Source organism: Ambystoma mexicanum, chromosome 1q (genome assembly GCF_040938575.1).
Source record: "Ambystoma mexicanum isolate Mex_15411 chromosome 1q, UKY_AmexF1_1, whole genome shotgun sequence".
NCBI classification, from domain to species: domain Eukaryota; kingdom Metazoa; phylum Chordata; class Amphibia; order Caudata; family Ambystomatidae; genus Ambystoma; species Ambystoma mexicanum.
Window position 1 is genome coordinate 230,146,339 of NC_090922.1, and position 18,801 is coordinate 230,165,139.

Below are 18,801 nucleotides of genomic sequence, written 5' to 3' on the forward strand. Positions count from 1 at the left end.
GATATGAGGCATGTGTGCCACAAAAAGCAGGTCTAGGATTTTTTTATAAGAAAGCCGCTTTAAGAAGGGAACTTTGGGCAACCCCACTGAGAGCAAAAGTATTACACAAAAGGTAAGGGGGTCAGTGGGTCAACTGATACAATAAACTAACTCACAGTCAAATGTGCTAAGTCCAAATACTACCTGTTTCTACATTTTCCAGGCTTTTTGTCTCATTTCTTAACAGATCCATTCCTATGTACCTCTGTGCTTTCAACAGAGTTTTCATTGTAATGGAGGGACATGCAGTATGCCTTAAACATGCCTGGGCAGGGAAGACTATGTAAAAGCAAGAGTAGCAGACAGCTTAATAAATCATCAGCAGGACCCTCTAGACCTTCCCCAAAAAACATAACATGATTTCTATGCATGTATGTGCGTTGAACAGCGCAAGTAATTTGGTTAATGTCAGTGGATAAATGTCACTTTCCCACAGCGCAGACAAAATCACTTGTACAGGCCCCTTCTGCAAAAGCATTACCGCTGTAGAAAGCAGTGAAAAGGTGAGGCAGTGTGCAGTCCCCCCACCCCCGACCCTGATCGGCCACGATCGGCCAAGGACCTCTCTATAAGAGCTGAGGGTGGAATTTTTCTGGACCTCAGTAACTTAGGGAGACATGGCTAAAGGGATCCTCAATCAACGGCCCAGCTTTTGCTCTGTGGCCTGTCCGAATATGTCTGTTCTCCAAATTACCTGCCGCTGCCCAGGTGTCAGATGGTGAGATGGAATGACCTCCCAGGAAGCATACTGGCAGATGATTTGCATAGGCACACCCCCTCTCCCTCTCTCTTAGCCCTGCTTACTCCACAGTAGCAAGTATCTGGGGAAAATATAGTGGTCGAGGTGGGGTAGCAGTAACTAGCAACTCTGAGAAAGTAAATCTGGGACACTTGGCGACCTGTGGGGAACAACTGCAGAGCTCAGTGCCCAGAAGTTTGTGGCACAGGGAGGAGGTCTGTTGGATTTCAGTAACTTGGAGACATGCAACCTGGTCGGGAGTGCTTCAGGTCTCCTTCCTTGCATGTTCCAAGCAACTCAACAAAGCATCAACAGGCTGAGATACCAACCACAGAGCCCCTTTCCACTTGATTAAAAGGCTAAAATCTTTTCCATGCAAATACATAGCCCCCAAATACCATATTTTCTTTGTTTTCTCTCTCTCTCCTCCCTGTCTCCTTCCCTCGCTCCCTCCCACCCTCCCGCACTCTCTCTTCCCCCCAGCCCCTCTCCCTCTCCCTACCATTAATTTTAGGTTTTCATGCACTGCAGCACATTGTGGCAATGGTATTTCACAATGGGACTGTTTGAAAGTTACAGAAATCAAAAAAGAAATCAACCAACTAAAAGCAGCCAAACCCGGAGTACTCTGCTCAGCCCCATTTAAAGATTAAGGCCCAGAAGCAAGTAAAGCTGTAGTTCAGAGCGATATTTGCAAATAGCACCTTAAAGCAGTTTACGCTGGAGTGCACAACAAGGGGGAAAGTGATAATACTGAGTTTGGTAGAATGGGATAAAAAAAAACAAAAGAAGCGTGCCACTTGTAAAAGTACAAGTCAAGAAATTGAAGGGGACGGGGCTGTTCATTCAGTCAAGAGGACTCACAAGTAAAAGGCTCCTGAGGCATTAGTGTTGAATTTGGCGCAAAATGCATTGTGTTGTCGTGTAATATGAATGAACATACAATTTCAATCTTCAATAAAGAAAGATCTATTAAAAAATCAACACTTGCAAATTAAGAAAGTTTCTGTCCAGTCATGTTCCAAAAATAGTGAATGCTTTACGAATGTGCGTGTCATCCTTTAGAGCAGGGGCCGATTTAAATTTCCCATTATCATTCCAATATTAGTACATGTGTTGCAGAAGCAAGCGCAAAGGGAGAGTCAATCAAACCATTGATTAGGACCTCTGGTCAAAGGTTTGCCATACCAAATGTCCTTATTTCAGAGGGCAGAAAGTCCAAACACCATTTAGATATCGGGTGGTATGAAATGAAGAGGCAAACAACAACGAATAAGCATTCTTTGCTGCTGTATTGATCTGGCCCTAAAGGGTTTTAGTTTAATGCCAATTATATTTAAAGATATAAAGATTAATGGTCCAGGGTGCTTGCAAAATGAAAACCCCCTCCCCATCACAATGGCTGGGTCATACAAGCCTGAGAGCATCACAATAGACCCAATAGACATGAGAAAAACTCGGTACCTCTGAGTGTATGTGGGCCCATGGCTGTATCAAGGACAAGGCAAAAACAGGAGGTGGCTTAAGGAGTCAGCACCAGAGGCTGTCCGATTGAGCCCTGTAAGCAACAGATGTTGGACCATCCTATAAAGGATTCTGAGGCTGATTTCAATTTTAACTTTGCTGCTGATTTAAGGATTGCTCAACCTTCGACCCACGTCTAGTTTGCTTGGATAAGCCCTGGAAATCTTTTACAGCTTGTACTGGTGGGAGATGATGTGACTTTATCAACTGCAACGGGATATGAGGCATGTGTGCCACAAAAAGCAGGTCTAGGATTTTTTTATAAGAAAGCCGCTTTAAGAAGGGAACTTTGGGCAACCCCACTGAGAGCAAAAGTATTACACAAAAGGTAAGGGGGTCAGTGGGTCAACTGATACAATAAACTAACTCACAGTCAAATGTGCTAAGTCCAAATACTACCTGTTTCTACATTTTCCAGGCTTTTTGTCTCATTTCTTAACAGATCCATTCCTATGTACCTCTGTGCTTTCAACAGAGTTTTCATTGTAATGGAGGGACATGCAGTATGCCTTAAACATGCCTGGGCAGGGAAGACTATGTAAAAGCAAGAGTAGCAGACAGCTTAATAAATCATCAGCAGGACCCTCTAGACCTTCCCCAAAAAACATAACATGATTTCTATGCATGTATGTGCGTTGAACAGCGCAAGTAATTTGGTTAATGTCAGTGGATAAATGTCACTTTCCCACAGCGCAGACAAAATCACTTGTACAGGCCCCTTCTGCAAAAGCATTACCGCTGTAGAAAGCAGTGAAAAGGTGAGGCAGTGTGCAGTCCCCCCACCCCCGACCCTGATCGGCCACGATCGGCCAAGGACCTCTCTATAAGAGCTGAGGGTGGAATTTTTCTGGACCTCAGTAACTTAGGGAGACATGGCTAAAGGGATCCTCAATCAACGGCCCAGCTTTTGCTCTGTGGCCTGTCCGAATATGTCTGTTCTCCAAATTACCTGCCGCTGCCCAGGTGTCAGATGGTGAGATGGAATGACCTCCCAGGAAGCATACTGGCAGATGATTTGCATAGGCACACCCCCTCTCCCTCTCTCTTAGCCCTGCTTACTCCACAGTAGCAAGTATCTGGGGAAAATATAGTGGTCGAGGTGGGGTAGCAGTAACTAGCAACTCTGAGAAAGTAAATCTGGGACACTTGGCGACCTGTGGGGAACAACTGCAGAGCTCAGTGCCCAGAAGTTTGTGGCACAGGGAGGAGGTCTGTTGGATTTCAGTAACTTGGAGACATGCAACCTGGTCGGGAGTGCTTCAGGTCTCCTTCCTTGCATGTTCCAAGCAACTCAACAAAGCATCAACAGGCTGAGATACCAACCACAGAGCCCCTTTCCACTTGATTAAAAGGCTAAAATCTTTTCCATGCAAATACATAGCCCCCAAATACCATATTTTCTTTGTTTTCTCTCTCTCTCCTCCCTGTCTCCTTCCCTCGCTCCCTCCCACCCTCCCGCACTCTCTCTTCCCCCCAGCCCCTCTCCCTCTCCCTACCATTAATTTTAGGTTTTCATGCACTGCAGCACATTGTGGCAATGGTATTTCACAATGGGACTGTTTGAAAGTTACAGAAATCAAAAAAGAAATCAACCAACTAAAAGCAGCCAAACCCGGAGTACTCTGCTCAGCCCCATTTAAAGATTAAGGCCCAGAAGCAAGTAAAGCTGTAGTTCAGAGCGATATTTGCAAATAGCACCTTAAAGCAGTTTACGCTGGAGTGCACAACAAGGGGGAAAGTGATAATACTGAGTTTGGTAGAATGGGATAAAAAAAAACAAAAGAAGCGTGCCACTTGTAAAAGTACAAGTCAAGAAATTGAAGGGGACGGGGCTGTTCATTCAGTCAAGAGGACTCACAAGTAAAAGGCTCCTGAGGCATTAGTGTTGAATTTGGCGCAAAATGCATTGTGTTGTCGTGTAATATGAATGAACATACAATTTCAATCTTCAATAAAGAAAGATCTATTAAAAAATCAACACTTGCAAATTAAGAAAGTTTCTGTCCAGTCATGTTCCAAAAATAGTGAATGCTTTACGAATGTGCGTGTCATCCTTTAGAGCAGGGGCCGATTTAAATTTCCCATTATCATTCCAATATTAGTACATGTGTTGCAGAAGCAAGCGCAAAGGGAGAGTCAATCAAACCATTGATTAGGACCTCTGGTCAAAGGTTTGCCATACCAAATGTCCTTATTTCAGAGGGCAGAAAGTCCAAACACCATTTAGATATCGGGTGGTATGAAATGAAGAGGCAAACAACAACGAATAAGCATTCTTTGCTGCTGTATTGATCTGGCCCTAAAGGGTTTTAGTTTAATGCCAATTATATTTAAAGATATAAAGATTAATGGTCCAGGGTGCTTGCAAAATGAAAACCCCCTCCCCATCACAATGGCTGGGTCATACAAGCCTGAGAGCATCACAATAGACCCAATAGACATGAGAAAAACTCGGTACCTCTGAGTGTATGTGGGCCCATGGCTGTATCAAGGACAAGGCAAAAACAGGAGGTGGCTTAAGGAGTCAGCACCAGAGGCTGTCCGATTGAGCCCTGTAAGCAACAGATGTTGGACCATCCTATAAAGGATTCTGAGGCTGATTTCAATTTTAACTTTGCTGCTGATTTAAGGATTGCTCAACCTTCGACCCACGTCTAGTTTGCTTGGATAAGCCCTGGAAATCTTTTACAGCTTGTACTGGTGGGAGATGATGTGACTTTATCAACTGCAACGGGATATGAGGCATGTGTGCCACAAAAAGCAGGTCTAGGATTTTTTTATAAGAAAGCCGCTTTAAGAAGGGAACTTTGGGCAACCCCACTGAGAGCAAAAGTATTACACAAAAGGTAAGGGGGTCAGTGGGTCAACTGATACAATAAACTAACTCACAGTCAAATGTGCTAAGTCCAAATACTACCTGTTTCTACATTTTCCAGGCTTTTTGTCTCATTTCTTAACAGATCCATTCCTATGTACCTCTGTGCTTTCAACAGAGTTTTCATTGTAATGGAGGGACATGCAGTATGCCTTAAACATGCCTGGGCAGGGAAGACTATGTAAAAGCAAGAGTAGCAGACAGCTTAATAAATCATCAGCAGGACCCTCTAGACCTTCCCCAAAAAACATAACATGATTTCTATGCATGTATGTGCGTTGAACAGCGCAAGTAATTTGGTTAATGTCAGTGGATAAATGTCACTTTCCCACAGCGCAGACAAAATCACTTGTACAGGCCCCTTCTGCAAAAGCATTACCGCTGTAGAAAGCAGTGAAAAGGTGAGGCAGTGTGCAGTCCCCCCACCCCCGACCCTGATCGGCCACGATCGGCCACGATCGGCCAAGGACCTCTCTATAAGAGCTGAGGGTGGAATTTTTCTGGACCTCAGTAACTTAGGGAGACATGGCTAAAGGGATCCTCAATCAACGGCCCAGCTTTTGCTCTGTGGCCTGTCCGAATATGTCTGTTCTCCAAATTACCTGCCGCTGCCCAGGTGTCAGATGGTGAGATGGAATGACCTCCCAGGAAGCATACTGGCAGATGATTTGCATAGGCACACCCCCTCTCCCTCTCTCTTAGCCCTGCTTACTCCACAGTAGCAAGTATCTGGGGAAAATATAGTGGTCGAGGTGGGGTAGCAGTAACTAGCAACTCTGAGAAAGTAAATCTGGGACACTTGGCGACCTGTGGGGAACAACTGCAGAGCTCAGTGCCCAGAAGTTTGTGGCACAGGGAGGAGGTCTGTTGGATTTCAGTAACTTGGAGACATGCAACCTGGTCGGGAGTGCTTCAGGTCTCCTTCCTTGCATGTTCCAAGCAACTCAACAAAGCATCAACAGGCTGAGATACCAACCACAGAGCCCCTTTCCACTTGATTAAAAGGCTAAAATCTTTTCCATGCAAATACATAGCCCCCAAATACCATATTTTCTTTGTTTTCTCTCTCTCTCCTCCCTGTCTCCTTCCCTCGCTCCCTCCCACCCTCCCGCACTCTCTCTTCCCCCCAGCCCCTCTCCCTCTCCCTACCATTAATTTTAGGTTTTCATGCACTGCAGCACATTGTGGCAATGGTATTTCACAATGGGACTGTTTGAAAGTTACAGAAATCAAAAAAGAAATCAACCAACTAAAAGCAGCCAAACCCGGAGTACTCTGCTCAGCCCCATTTAAAGATTAAGGCCCAGAAGCAAGTAAAGCTGTAGTTCAGAGCGATATTTGCAAATAGCACCTTAAAGCAGTTTACGCTGGAGTGCACAACAAGGGGGAAAGTGATAATACTGAGTTTGGTAGAATGGGATAAAAAAAAACAAAAGAAGCGTGCCACTTGTAAAAGTACAAGTCAAGAAATTGAAGGGGACGGGGCTGTTCATTCAGTCAAGAGGACTCACAAGTAAAAGGCTCCTGAGGCATTAGTGTTGAATTTGGCGCAAAATGCATTGTGTTGTCGTGTAATATGAATGAACATACAATTTCAATCTTCAATAAAGAAAGATCTATTAAAAAATCAACACTTGCAAATTAAGAAAGTTTCTGTCCAGTCATGTTCCAAAAATAGTGAATGCTTTACGAATGTGCGTGTCATCCTTTAGAGCAGGGGCCGATTTAAATTTCCCATTATCATTCCAATATTAGTACATGTGTTGCAGAAGCAAGCGCAAAGGGAGAGTCAATCAAACCATTGATTAGGACCTCTGGTCAAAGGTTTGCCATACCAAATGTCCTTATTTCAGAGGGCAGAAAGTCCAAACACCATTTAGATATCGGGTGGTATGAAATGAAGAGGCAAACAACAACGAATAAGCATTCTTTGCTGCTGTATTGATCTGGCCCTAAAGGGTTTTAGTTTAATGCCAATTATATTTAAAGATATAAAGATTAATGGTCCAGGGTGCTTGCAAAATGAAAACCCCCTCCCCATCACAATGGCTGGGTCATACAAGCCTGAGAGCATCACAATAGACCCAATAGACATGAGAAAAACTCGGTACCTCTGAGTGTATGTGGGCCCATGGCTGTATCAAGGACAAGGCAAAAACAGGAGGTGGCTTAAGGAGTCAGCACCAGAGGCTGTCCGATTGAGCCCTGTAAGCAACAGATGTTGGACCATCCTATAAAGGATTCTGAGGCTGATTTCAATTTTAACTTTGCTGCTGATTTAAGGATTGCTCAACCTTCGACCCACGTCTAGTTTGCTTGGATAAGCCCTGGAAATCTTTTACAGCTTGTACTGGTGGGAGATGATGTGACTTTATCAACTGCAACGGGATATGAGGCATGTGTGCCACAAAAAGCAGGTCTAGGATTTTTTTATAAGAAAGCCGCTTTAAGAAGGGAACTTTGGGCAACCCCACTGAGAGCAAAAGTATTACACAAAAGGTAAGGGGGTCAGTGGGTCAACTGATACAATAAACTAACTCACAGTCAAATGTGCTAAGTCCAAATACTACCTGTTTCTACATTTTCCAGGCTTTTTGTCTCATTTCTTAACAGATCCATTCCTATGTACCTCTGTGCTTTCAACAGAGTTTTCATTGTAAGGGAGGGACATACAGTATACCTTAAACATTCCTGGGCAGGGAAGACTCTATGTAAAAGCAAGAGTAGCAGACAGCTTAAAAGAATCATCAGCAGGACCCTCTAGACCTTCCCCAAAAAACATAACATTATTTCTCTGCATGCATGTGCGTTGAACAGCGCAAGTAGTTTGGTTAATGTCAGTGGATAAATGTCACTTTCCCACAGCGCAGAACAAAATCACTTGTACAGGCCCCTTCTGCAAAAGCATTACCACTGTAGAAAGCAGTGAAGGTGAGGCAGTGTGCAGTCACCTCCGACACTTCCCTCCTCTGATCGGCCACGATCGGCCAAGGACCTCTCTATGAGAGCTGAGGGTGGAATTTTCTGGACCTCTGTAACTTAGGGAGACATGGCAAAAGGGATCCTCAATCAACAGCTCAGCCTTTGCTTTGTGGCCTGTCCGTATATATCTGTTCTCCAAATTACCTGCCGCTGCCCAGGTGTCAGCTGGTGAGATGGAATGACCTCCCAGGTAGGATCCTGGCAGATGATTTGCATAGGCAAACCCCCTCGCTCTCTTTCTTACCCCTGCTTACTCCACAGTAGCAAGTATCTGGGCAAAATATAGTGGTCGAGGTAGGGTAGCAGTAACTAGCAACTCTGAGAAAGTAAATCTGGGGAGCTTGGCGACTTGTGGGGAACAACTGCAGAGCTCATCTCCCAGAACTTTGTGGCACGGGGAGAAGGTCTGTGGGATTTCAGTAACTTGGAGACATGCGACCTGGTCGGGAGTGCTTCAGGTCTCCTTCCTTGCATGTTCCAAGCAACTCAACAAAGCATCAACAGGCTGCCATGCCAGCCACAGAGCCCCTTTCCACATGATTAAAAGCCTAAAATCTTTTCCATGCAAACACATAGCCACCGAAAACCATATTTTCTTTGTTTTCTCTCTCTCTGTCTCTCTCTCCTCCCTCCCTCCCCCATAACCCCCCCCTCCCTACCATTCATTTTAAGTTTTCCTGCACTGCAGCACATTGTGACAATGGTATTTCACAATGGGACTGTTTGAAAGTTACAGAAATAAAAAAAGAATTAACCAACTAAAAGCAGCCAAATCCGGAGTACACTGCTAAGCCACAATTAAAGATTAAGGCCTAGAAGCAAGTAAAGCTGTAGTTCAGAGCGATGTTTGCAAATAGCTCCTTAAAGCAGTTGACGCTGGAGTGCACAACAAGAGGAAAAGTGATAATACTGAGTTTGGTAGAATGGGATAAAAAACAAAAGCAGCGTGCCACTTCTAAAAGTACAAGTCAAGAAATTGAAGGAGATGGGGCTGTTCATTCAGTCAATAGGACTCACAAGTAAAAGTCTCCCGAGGCATTAGTGTTGAATTTGGCCCAAAATGTATTGTGTTGTCGTGTATTATGTATGAAAATACAATTTCAATCTTCATTAAAAAAAGATGTATTAAAAAATAAATACTTGCAGATTAAGAAAGTTTCTGTCCTGTCGTGTGCCAAAAATAGTGAATGCTTTACGAATGTGCGTGTCATCCTTTGAAGCAGGGGCCAATTCTATTTTCCCATTTTCATTCCAATATTAGTACATGTTTTGCTGAGGTACATAGGAATGGATCTGTTAAGAAATGAAACCAAAAGCCTGGAAAAATGTTGAAACAGGTAGGATTTGGACTTACAATAAACGGACTCACAGTCAGATGTGCTATCCCTTGACCCACTGACCCGCTTACCTTTTGTGTAATCCTTTTGCTCTCAGCAGTGTTGTCCAAAGTTCCCTACTTAAAGAGACTTTCTTATAAAAAAAGATCCTAGACATGTTTTTTATGGCCCACATGCCTCATATCCCGTTGCTCTTGATAAACTCACATCATCTCCCACCAATACAAGCTGTAAAAGATGTCAAGGGCATAGCCAAGGAAATTAGACGTGGGCCGAAGGTTGAGCAATCCTTAAATCAGCAGCAAAAATAACATTGAAATCAGCTTCAGAATCTCTTAAAGGATGGGCCAACACTGGTTGCTTGCAGGGCGCAATCGGGCTGACGCCTTAAGGCAAGCGCAAAGGGAGAGCCAACCAAACCATTGATTAGGACCTCTGGACTTTCTGCTCTTTAACATAAGGACATTTGATATGGCAAACGTTTGACCAAACACCATTTAGATGTCGGATGGTATGGAATTAAGCGGCAAACAGCAATACATCAGCATTCTTTGCTGCTTTATTGATCTGGTCCTAAAGGGTTTGGTTTAATGCCAATTATATTTAAAGATAAAAAGATTCATGCTCAACGGTGCTTGCAAATCGACACCCCTCTCCCCATCACGATGGCTGGGTGATGCAAGAGTGAGAGCATCACAGCAGACCCAGAGACATGAGAAACACTCTGTACCTCTGAGTGCATGTGGGCCCATGGCTGGATCAAGGACAAGGCAAGAATAGGAGATGGCTTAAGGTGTCAGGACCCAGGCTGCCCCATTGCGCACTGCCAGCAACAGATGTTGGACCATCCTTTAAGAGATTCTGAGGCTTATTTCAATGTTAACTTTGCTGCTGATTAAAGGATTGCTCAACCTTCGACCCGCGTCTAGTTTGCTTGGCTAAGCCCTGAAAATCTTTTACAGCTTGTATTGGTGGGAGATGATGTGAGTTTATCAAGAGCAACGGGATATGAGGCATGTGTGCCACAAAATGCAGGTCTATGATCTTTTATTTGAAAGCCACTTTGGAAAACCCTACTGAGAACAAAAGGATTACACAAAAGGAAAGGGGGTCAGGGGGGCAAGGGATAGCACATCTGAATGTGAGTCAGTTAATTGTAAGTCCAAATCCTACGCGTTTCGACATTTTTCCAGGCTTTTTGTTTCAGTTCTTAACAGATCCATTCCTATGTACCTCTGTGCTTTCAACAGAGTTTTCATTGTAATGGAGGGACATGCAGTATGCCTTAAACATGCCTGGGCAGGGAAGACTATGTAAAAGCAAGAGTAGCAGACAGCTTAATAAATCATCAGCAGGACCCTCTAGACCTTCCCCAAAAAACATAACATGATTTCTATGCATGTATGTGCGTTGAACAGCGCAAGTAATTTGGTTAATGTCAGTGGATAAATGTCACTTTCCCACAGCGCAGACAAAATCACTTGTACAGGCCCCTTCTGCAAAAGCATTACCGCTGTAGAAAGCAGTGAAAAGGTGAGGCAGTGTGCAGTCCCCCCACCCCCGACCCTGATCGGCCACGATCGGCCAAGGACCTCTCTATAAGAGCTGAGGGTGGAATTTTTCTGGACCTCAGTAACTTAGGGAGACATGGCTAAAGGGATCCTCAATCAACGGCCCAGCTTTTGCTCTGTGGCCTGTCCGAATATGTCTGTTCTCCAAATTACCTGCCGCTGCCCAGGTGTCAGATGGTGAGATGGAATGACCTCCCAGGAAGCATACTGGCAGATGATTTGCATAGGCACACCCCCTCTCCCTCTCTCTTAGCCCTGCTTACTCCACAGTAGCAAGTATCTGGGGAAAATATAGTGGTCGAGGTGGGGTAGCAGTAACTAGCAACTCTGAGAAAGTAAATCTGGGACACTTGGCGACCTGTGGGGAACAACTGCAGAGCTCAGTGCCCAGAAGTTTGTGGCACAGGGAGGAGGTCTGTTGGATTTCAGTAACTTGGAGACATGCAACCTGGTCGGGAGTGCTTCAGGTCTCCTTCCTTGCATGTTCCAAGCAACTCAACAAAGCATCAACAGGCTGAGATACCAACCACAGAGCCCCTTTCCACTTGATTAAAAGGCTAAAATCTTTTCCATGCAAATACATAGCCCCCAAATACCATATTTTCTTTGTTTTCTCTCTCTCTCCTCCCTGTCTCCTTCCCTCGCTCCCTCCCACCCTCCCGCACTCTCTCTTCCCCCCAGCCCCTCTCCCTCTCCCTACCATTAATTTTAAGTTTTCATGCACTGCAGCACATTGTGGCAATGGTATTTCACAATGGGACTGTTTGAAAGTTACAGAAATCAAAAAAGAAATCAACCAACTAAAAGCAGCCAAACCCGGAGTACTCTGCTCAGCCCCATTTAAAGATTAAGGCCCAGAAGCAAGTAAAGCTGTAGTTCAGAGCGATATTTGCAAATAGCACCTTAAAGCAGTTTACGCTGGAGTGCACAACAAGGGGGAAAGTGATAATACTGAGTTTGGTAGAATGGGATAAAAAAAAACAAAAGAAGCGTGCCACTTGTAAAAGTACAAGTCAAGAAATTGAAGGGGACGGGGCTGTTCATTCAGTCAAGAGGACTCACAAGTAAAAGGCTCCTGAGGCATTAGTGTTGAATTTGGCGCAAAATGCATTGTGTTGTCGTGTAATATGAATGAACATACAATTTCAATCTTCAATAAAGAAAGATCTATTAAAAAATCAACACTTGCAAATTAAGAAAGTTTCTGTCCAGTCATGTTCCAAAAATAGTGAATGCTTTACGAATGTGCGTGTCATCCTTTAGAGCAGGGGCCGATTTAAATTTCCCATTATCATTCCAATATTAGTACATGTGTTGCAGAAGCAAGCGCAAAGGGAGAGTCAATCAAACCATTGATTAGGACCTCTGGTCAAAGGTTTGCCATACCAAATGTCCTTATTTCAGAGGGCAGAAAGTCCAAACACCATTTAGATATCGGGTGGTATGAAATGAAGAGGCAAACAACAACGAATAAGCATTCTTTGCTGCTGTATTGATCTGGCCCTAAAGGGTTTTAGTTTAATGCCAATTATATTTAAAGATATAAAGATTAATGGTCCAGGGTGCTTGCAAAATGAAAACCCCCTCCCCATCACAATGGCTGGGTCATACAAGCCTGAGAGCATCACAATAGACCCAATAGACATGAGAAAAACTCGGTACCTCTGAGTGTATGTGGGCCCATGGCTGTATCAAGGACAAGGCAAAAACAGGAGGTGGCTTAAGGAGTCAGCACCAGAGGCTGTCCGATTGAGCCCTGTAAGCAACAGATGTTGGACCATCCTATAAAGGATTCTGAGGCTGATTTCAATTTTAACTTTGCTGCTGATTTAAGGATTGCTCAACCTTCGACCCACGTCTAGTTTGCTTGGATAAGCCCTGGAAATCTTTTACAGCTTGTACTGGTGGGAGATGATGTGACTTTATCAACTGCAACGGGATATGAGGCATGTGTGCCACAAAAAGCAGGTCTAGGATTTTTTTATAAGAAAGCCGCTTTAAGAAGGGAACTTTGGGCAACCCCACTGAGAGCAAAAGTATTACACAAAAGGTAAGGGGGTCAGTGGGTCAACTGATACAATAAACTAACTCACAGTCAAATGTGCTAAGTCCAAATACTACCTGTTTCTACATTTTCCAGGCTTTTTGTCTCATTTCTTAACAGATCCATTCCTATGTACCTCTGTGCTTTCAACAGAGTTTTCATTGTAATGGAGGGACATGCAGTATGCCTTAAACATGCCTGGGCAGGGAAGACTATGTAAAAGCAAGAGTAGCAGACAGCTTAATAAATCATCAGCAGGACCCTCTAGACCTTCCCCAAAAAACATAACATGATTTCTATGCATGTATGTGCGTTGAACAGCGCAAGTAATTTGGTTAATGTCAGTGGATAAATGTCACTTTCCCACAGCGCAGACAAAATCACTTGTACAGGCCCCTTCTGCAAAAGCATTACCGCTGTAGAAAGCAGTGAAAAGGTGAGGCAGTGTGCAGTCCCCCCACCCCCGACCCTGATCGGCCACGATCGGCCACGATCGGCCAAGGACCTCTCTATAAGAGCTGAGGGTGGAATTTTTCTGGACCTCAGTAACTTAGGGAGACATGGCTAAAGGGATCCTCAATCAACGGCCCAGCTTTTGCTCTGTGGCCTGTCCGAATATGTCTGTTCTCCAAATTACCTGCCGCTGCCCAGGTGTCAGATGGTGAGATGGAATGACCTCCCAGGAAGCATACTGGCAGATGATTTGCATAGGCACACCCCCTCTCCCTCTCTCTTAGCCCTGCTTACTCCACAGTAGCAAGTATCTGGGGAAAATATAGTGGTCGAGGTGGGGTAGCAGTAACTAGCAACTCTGAGAAAGTAAATCTGGGACACTTGGCGACCTGTGGGGAACAACTGCAGAGCTCAGTGCCCAGAAGTTTGTGGCACAGGGAGGAGGTCTGTTGGATTTCAGTAACTTGGAGACATGCAACCTGGTCGGGAGTGCTTCAGGTCTCCTTCCTTGCATGTTCCAAGCAACTCAACAAAGCATCAACAGGCTGAGATACCAACCACAGAGCCCCTTTCCACTTGATTAAAAGGCTAAAATCTTTTCCATGCAAATACATAGCCCCCAAATACCATATTTTCTTTGTTTTCTCTCTCTCTCCTCCCTGTCTCCTTCCCTCGCTCCCTCCCACCCTCCCGCACTCTCTCTTCCCCCCAGCCCCTCTCCCTCTCCCTACCATTAATTTTAGGTTTTCATGCACTGCAGCACATTGTGGCAATGGTATTTCACAATGGGACTGTTTGAAAGTTACAGAAATCAAAAAAGAAATCAACCAACTAAAAGCAGCCAAACCCGGAGTACTCTGCTCAGCCCCATTTAAAGATTAAGGCCCAGAAGCAAGTAAAGCTGTAGTTCAGAGCGATATTTGCAAATAGCACCTTAAAGCAGTTTACGCTGGAGTGCACAACAAGGGGGAAAGTGATAATACTGAGTTTGGTAGAATGGGATAAAAAAAAACAAAAGAAGCGTGCCACTTGTAAAAGTACAAGTCAAGAAATTGAAGGGGACGGGGCTGTTCATTCAGTCAAGAGGACTCACAAGTAAAAGGCTCCTGAGGCATTAGTGTTGAATTTGGCGCAAAATGCATTGTGTTGTCGTGTAATATGAATGAACATACAATTTCAATCTTCAATAAAGAAAGATCTATTAAAAAATCAACACTTGCAAATTAAGAAAGTTTCTGTCCAGTCATGTTCCAAAAATAGTGAATGCTTTACGAATGTGCGTGTCATCCTTTAGAGCAGGGGCCGATTTAAATTTCCCATTATCATTCCAATATTAGTACATGTGTTGCAGAAGCAAGCGCAAAGGGAGAGTCAATCAAACCATTGATTAGGACCTCTGGTCAAAGGTTTGCCATACCAAATGTCCTTATTTCAGAGGGCAGAAAGTCCAAACACCATTTAGATATCGGGTGGTATGAAATGAAGAGGCAAACAACAACGAATAAGCATTCTTTGCTGCTGTATTGATCTGGCCCTAAAGGGTTTTAGTTTAATGCCAATTATATTTAAAGATATAAAGATTAATGGTCCAGGGTGCTTGCAAAATGAAAACCCCCTCCCCATCACAATGGCTGGGTCATACAAGCCTGAGAGCATCACAATAGACCCAATAGACATGAGAAAAACTCGGTACCTCTGAGTGTATGTGGGCCCATGGCTGTATCAAGGACAAGGCAAAAACAGGAGGTGGCTTAAGGAGTCAGCACCAGAGGCTGTCCGATTGAGCCCTGTAAGCAACAGATGTTGGACCATCCTATAAAGGATTCTGAGGCTGATTTCAATTTTAACTTTGCTGCTGATTTAAGGATTGCTCAACCTTCGACCCACGTCTAGTTTGCTTGGATAAGCCCTGGAAATCTTTTACAGCTTGTACTGGTGGGAGATGATGTGACTTTATCAACTGCAACGGGATATGAGGCATGTGTGCCACAAAAAGCAGGTCTAGGATTTTTTTATAAGAAAGCCGCTTTAAGAAGGGAACTTTGGGCAACCCCACTGAGAGCAAAAGTATTACACAAAAGGTAAGGGGGTCAGTGGGTCAACTGATACAATAAACTAACTCACAGTCAAATGTGCTAAGTCCAAATACTACCTGTTTCTACATTTTCCAGGCTTTTTGTCTCATTTCTTAACAGATCCATTCCTATGTACCTCTGTGCTTTCAACAGAGTTTTCATTGTAAGGGAGGGACATACAGTATACCTTAAACATTCCTGGGCAGGGAAGACTCTATGTAAAAGCAAGAGTAGCAGACAGCTTAAAAGAATCATCAGCAGGACCCTCTAGACCTTCCCCAAAAAACATAACATTATTTCTCTGCATGCATGTGCGTTGAACAGCGCAAGTAGTTTGGTTAATGTCAGTGGATAAATGTCACTTTCCCACAGCGCAGAACAAAATCACTTGTACAGGCCCCTTCTGCAAAAGCATTACCACTGTAGAAAGCAGTGAAGGTGAGGCAGTGTGCAGTCACCTCCGACACTTCCCTCCTCTGATCGGCCACGATCGGCCAAGGACCTCTCTATGAGAGCTGAGGGTGGAATTTTCTGGACCTCTGTAACTTAGGGAGACATGGCAAAAGGGATCCTCAATCAACAGCTCAGCCTTTGCTTTGTGGCCTGTCCGTATATATCTGTTCTCCAAATTACCTGCCGCTGCCCAGGTGTCAGCTGGTGAGATGGAATGACCTCCCAGGTAGGATCCTGGCAGATGATTTGCATAGGCAAACCCCCTCGCTCTCTTTCTTACCCCTGCTTACTCCACAGTAGCAAGTATCTGGGCAAAATATAGTGGTCGAGGTAGGGTAGCAGTAACTAGCAACTCTGAGAAAGTAAATCTGGGGAGCTTGGCGACTTGTGGGGAACAACTGCAGAGCTCATCTCCCAGAACTTTGTGGCACGGGGAGAAGGTCTGTGGGATTTCAGTAACTTGGAGACATGCGACCTGGTCGGGAGTGCTTCAGGTCTCCTTCCTTGCATGTTCCAAGCAACTCAACAAAGCATCAACAGGCTGCCATGCCAGCCACAGAGCCCCTTTCCACATGATTAAAAGCCTAAAATCTTTTCCATGCAAACACATAGCCACCGAAAACCATATTTTCTTTGTTTTCTCTCTCTCTGTCTCTCTCTCCTCCCTCCCTCCCCCATAACCCCCCCCTCCCTACCATTCATTTTAAGTTTTCCTGCACTGCAGCACATTGTGACAATGGTATTTCACAATGGGACTGTTTGAAAGTTACAGAAATAAAAAAAGAATTAACCAACTAAAAGCAGCCAAATCCGGAGTACACTGCTAAGCCACAATTAAAGATTAAGGCCTAGAAGCAAGTAAAGCTGTAGTTCAGAGCGATGTTTGCAAATAGCTCCTTAAAGCAGTTGACGCTGGAGTGCACAACAAGAGGAAAAGTGATAATACTGAGTTTGGTAGAATGGGATAAAAAACAAAAGCAGCGTGCCACTTCTAAAAGTACAAGTCAAGAAATTGAAGGAGATGGGGCTGTTCATTCAGTCAATAGGACTCACAAGTAAAAGTCTCCCGAGGCATTAGTGTTGAATTTGGCCCAAAATGTATTGTGTTGTCGTGTATTATGTATGAAAATACAATTTCAATCTTCATTAAAAAAAGATGTATTAAAAAATAAATACTTGCAGATTAAGAAAGTTTCTGTCCTGTCGTGTGCCAAAAATAGTGAATGCTTTACGAATGTGCGTGTCATCCTTTGAAGCAGGGGCCAATTCTATTTTCCCATTTTCATTCCAATATTAGTACATGTTTTGCTGAGGTACATAGGAATGGATCTGTTAAGAAATGAAACCAAAAGCCTGGAAAAATGTTGAAACAGGTAGGATTTGGACTTACAATAAACGGACTCACAGTCAGATGTGCTATCCCTTGACCCACTGACCCGCTTACCTTTTGTGTAATCCTTTTGCTCTCAGCAGTGTTGTCCAAAGTTCCCTACTTAAAGAGACTTTCTTATAAAAAAAGATCCTAGACATGTTTTTTATGGCCCACATGCCTCATATCCCGTTGCTCTTGATAAACTCACATCATCTCCCACCAATACAAGCTGTAAAAGATGTCAAGGGCATAGCCAAGGAAATTAGACGTGGGCCGAAGGTTGAGCAATCCTTAAATCAGCAGCAAAAATAACATTGAAATCAGCTTCAGAATCTCTTAAAGGATGGGCCAACACTGGTTGCTTGCAGGGCGCAATCGGGCTGACGCCTTAAGGCAAGCGCAAAGGGAGAGCCAACCAAACCATTGATTAGGACCTCTGGACTTTCTGCTCTTTAACATAAGGACATTTGATATGGCAAACGTTTGACCAAACACCATTTAGATGTCGGATGGTATGGAATTAAGCGGCAAACAGCAATACATCAGCATTCTTTGCTGCTTTATTGATCTGGTCCTAAAGGGTTTGGTTTAATGCCAATTATATTTAAAGATAAAAAGATTCATGCTCAACGGTGCTTGCAAATCGACACCCCTCTCCCCATCACGATGGCTGGGTGATGCAAGAGTGAGAGCATCACAGCAGACCCAGAGACATGAGAAACACTCTGTACCTCTGAGTGCATGTGGGCCCATGGCTGGATCAAGGACAAGGCAAGAATAGGAGATGGCTTAAGGTGTCAGGACCCAGGCTGCCCCATTGCGCACTGCCAGCAACAGATGTTGGACCATCCTTTAAGAGATTCTGAGGCTTATTTCAATGTTAACTTTGCTGCTGATTAAAGGATTGCTCAACCTTCGACCCGCGTCTAGTTTGCTTGGCTAAGCCCTGAAAATCTTTTACAGCTTGTATTGGTGGGAGATGATGTGAGTTTATCAAGAGCAACGGGATATGAGGCATGTGTGCCACAAAATGCAGGTCTATGATCTTTTATTTGAAAGCCACTTTGGAAAACCCTACTGAGAACAAAAGGATTACACAAAAGGAAAGGGGGTCAGGGGGGCAAGGGATAGCACATCTGAATGTGAGTCATTTAATTGTAAGTCCAAATCCTACGCGTTTCGACATTTTTCCAGGCTTTTTGTTTCAGTTCTTAACAGATCCACTCCTATGTACCTCTGTGCTTTCAACAGAGTTTTCATTGTAATGGAGGGACATACAGTATGCCTTAAACATGCCTGGGCAGGGAAGACTATGTAAAAGCAAGAGTAGCAGACAG

At 44.1% G+C, this 18,801-nt stretch overlaps 5 non-coding genes across 5 annotated transcripts; all 5 read right to left on the reverse strand.

The window, feature by feature from the left end:
• Window positions 1-1,801: 1,801 nt before the first annotated feature.
• Window positions 1,802-1,908, reverse strand: LOC138565300 (U6 spliceosomal RNA). Its single transcript, XR_011301192.1, has one exon. It is a non-coding gene; the product is annotated as a U6 spliceosomal RNA (small nuclear RNA).
• Window positions 1,909-4,319: 2,411 nt separating this feature from the next.
• Window positions 4,320-4,426, reverse strand: LOC138565301 (U6 spliceosomal RNA). Its single transcript, XR_011301193.1, has one exon. It is a non-coding gene; the product is annotated as a U6 spliceosomal RNA (small nuclear RNA).
• Window positions 4,427-6,847: 2,421 nt separating this feature from the next.
• LOC138565302 (U6 spliceosomal RNA) lies at window positions 6,848-6,954 on the reverse strand. The gene has a single exon (XR_011301194.1). It is a non-coding gene; the product is annotated as a U6 spliceosomal RNA (small nuclear RNA).
• Window positions 6,955-12,288: 5,334 nt separating this feature from the next.
• LOC138565304 (U6 spliceosomal RNA) lies at window positions 12,289-12,395 on the reverse strand. The gene has a single exon (XR_011301195.1). It is a non-coding gene; the product is annotated as a U6 spliceosomal RNA (small nuclear RNA).
• Window positions 12,396-14,816: 2,421 nt separating this feature from the next.
• LOC138565305 (U6 spliceosomal RNA) lies at window positions 14,817-14,923 on the reverse strand. The gene has a single exon (XR_011301196.1). It is a non-coding gene; the product is annotated as a U6 spliceosomal RNA (small nuclear RNA).
• Window positions 14,924-18,801: the final 3,878 nt, after the last annotated feature.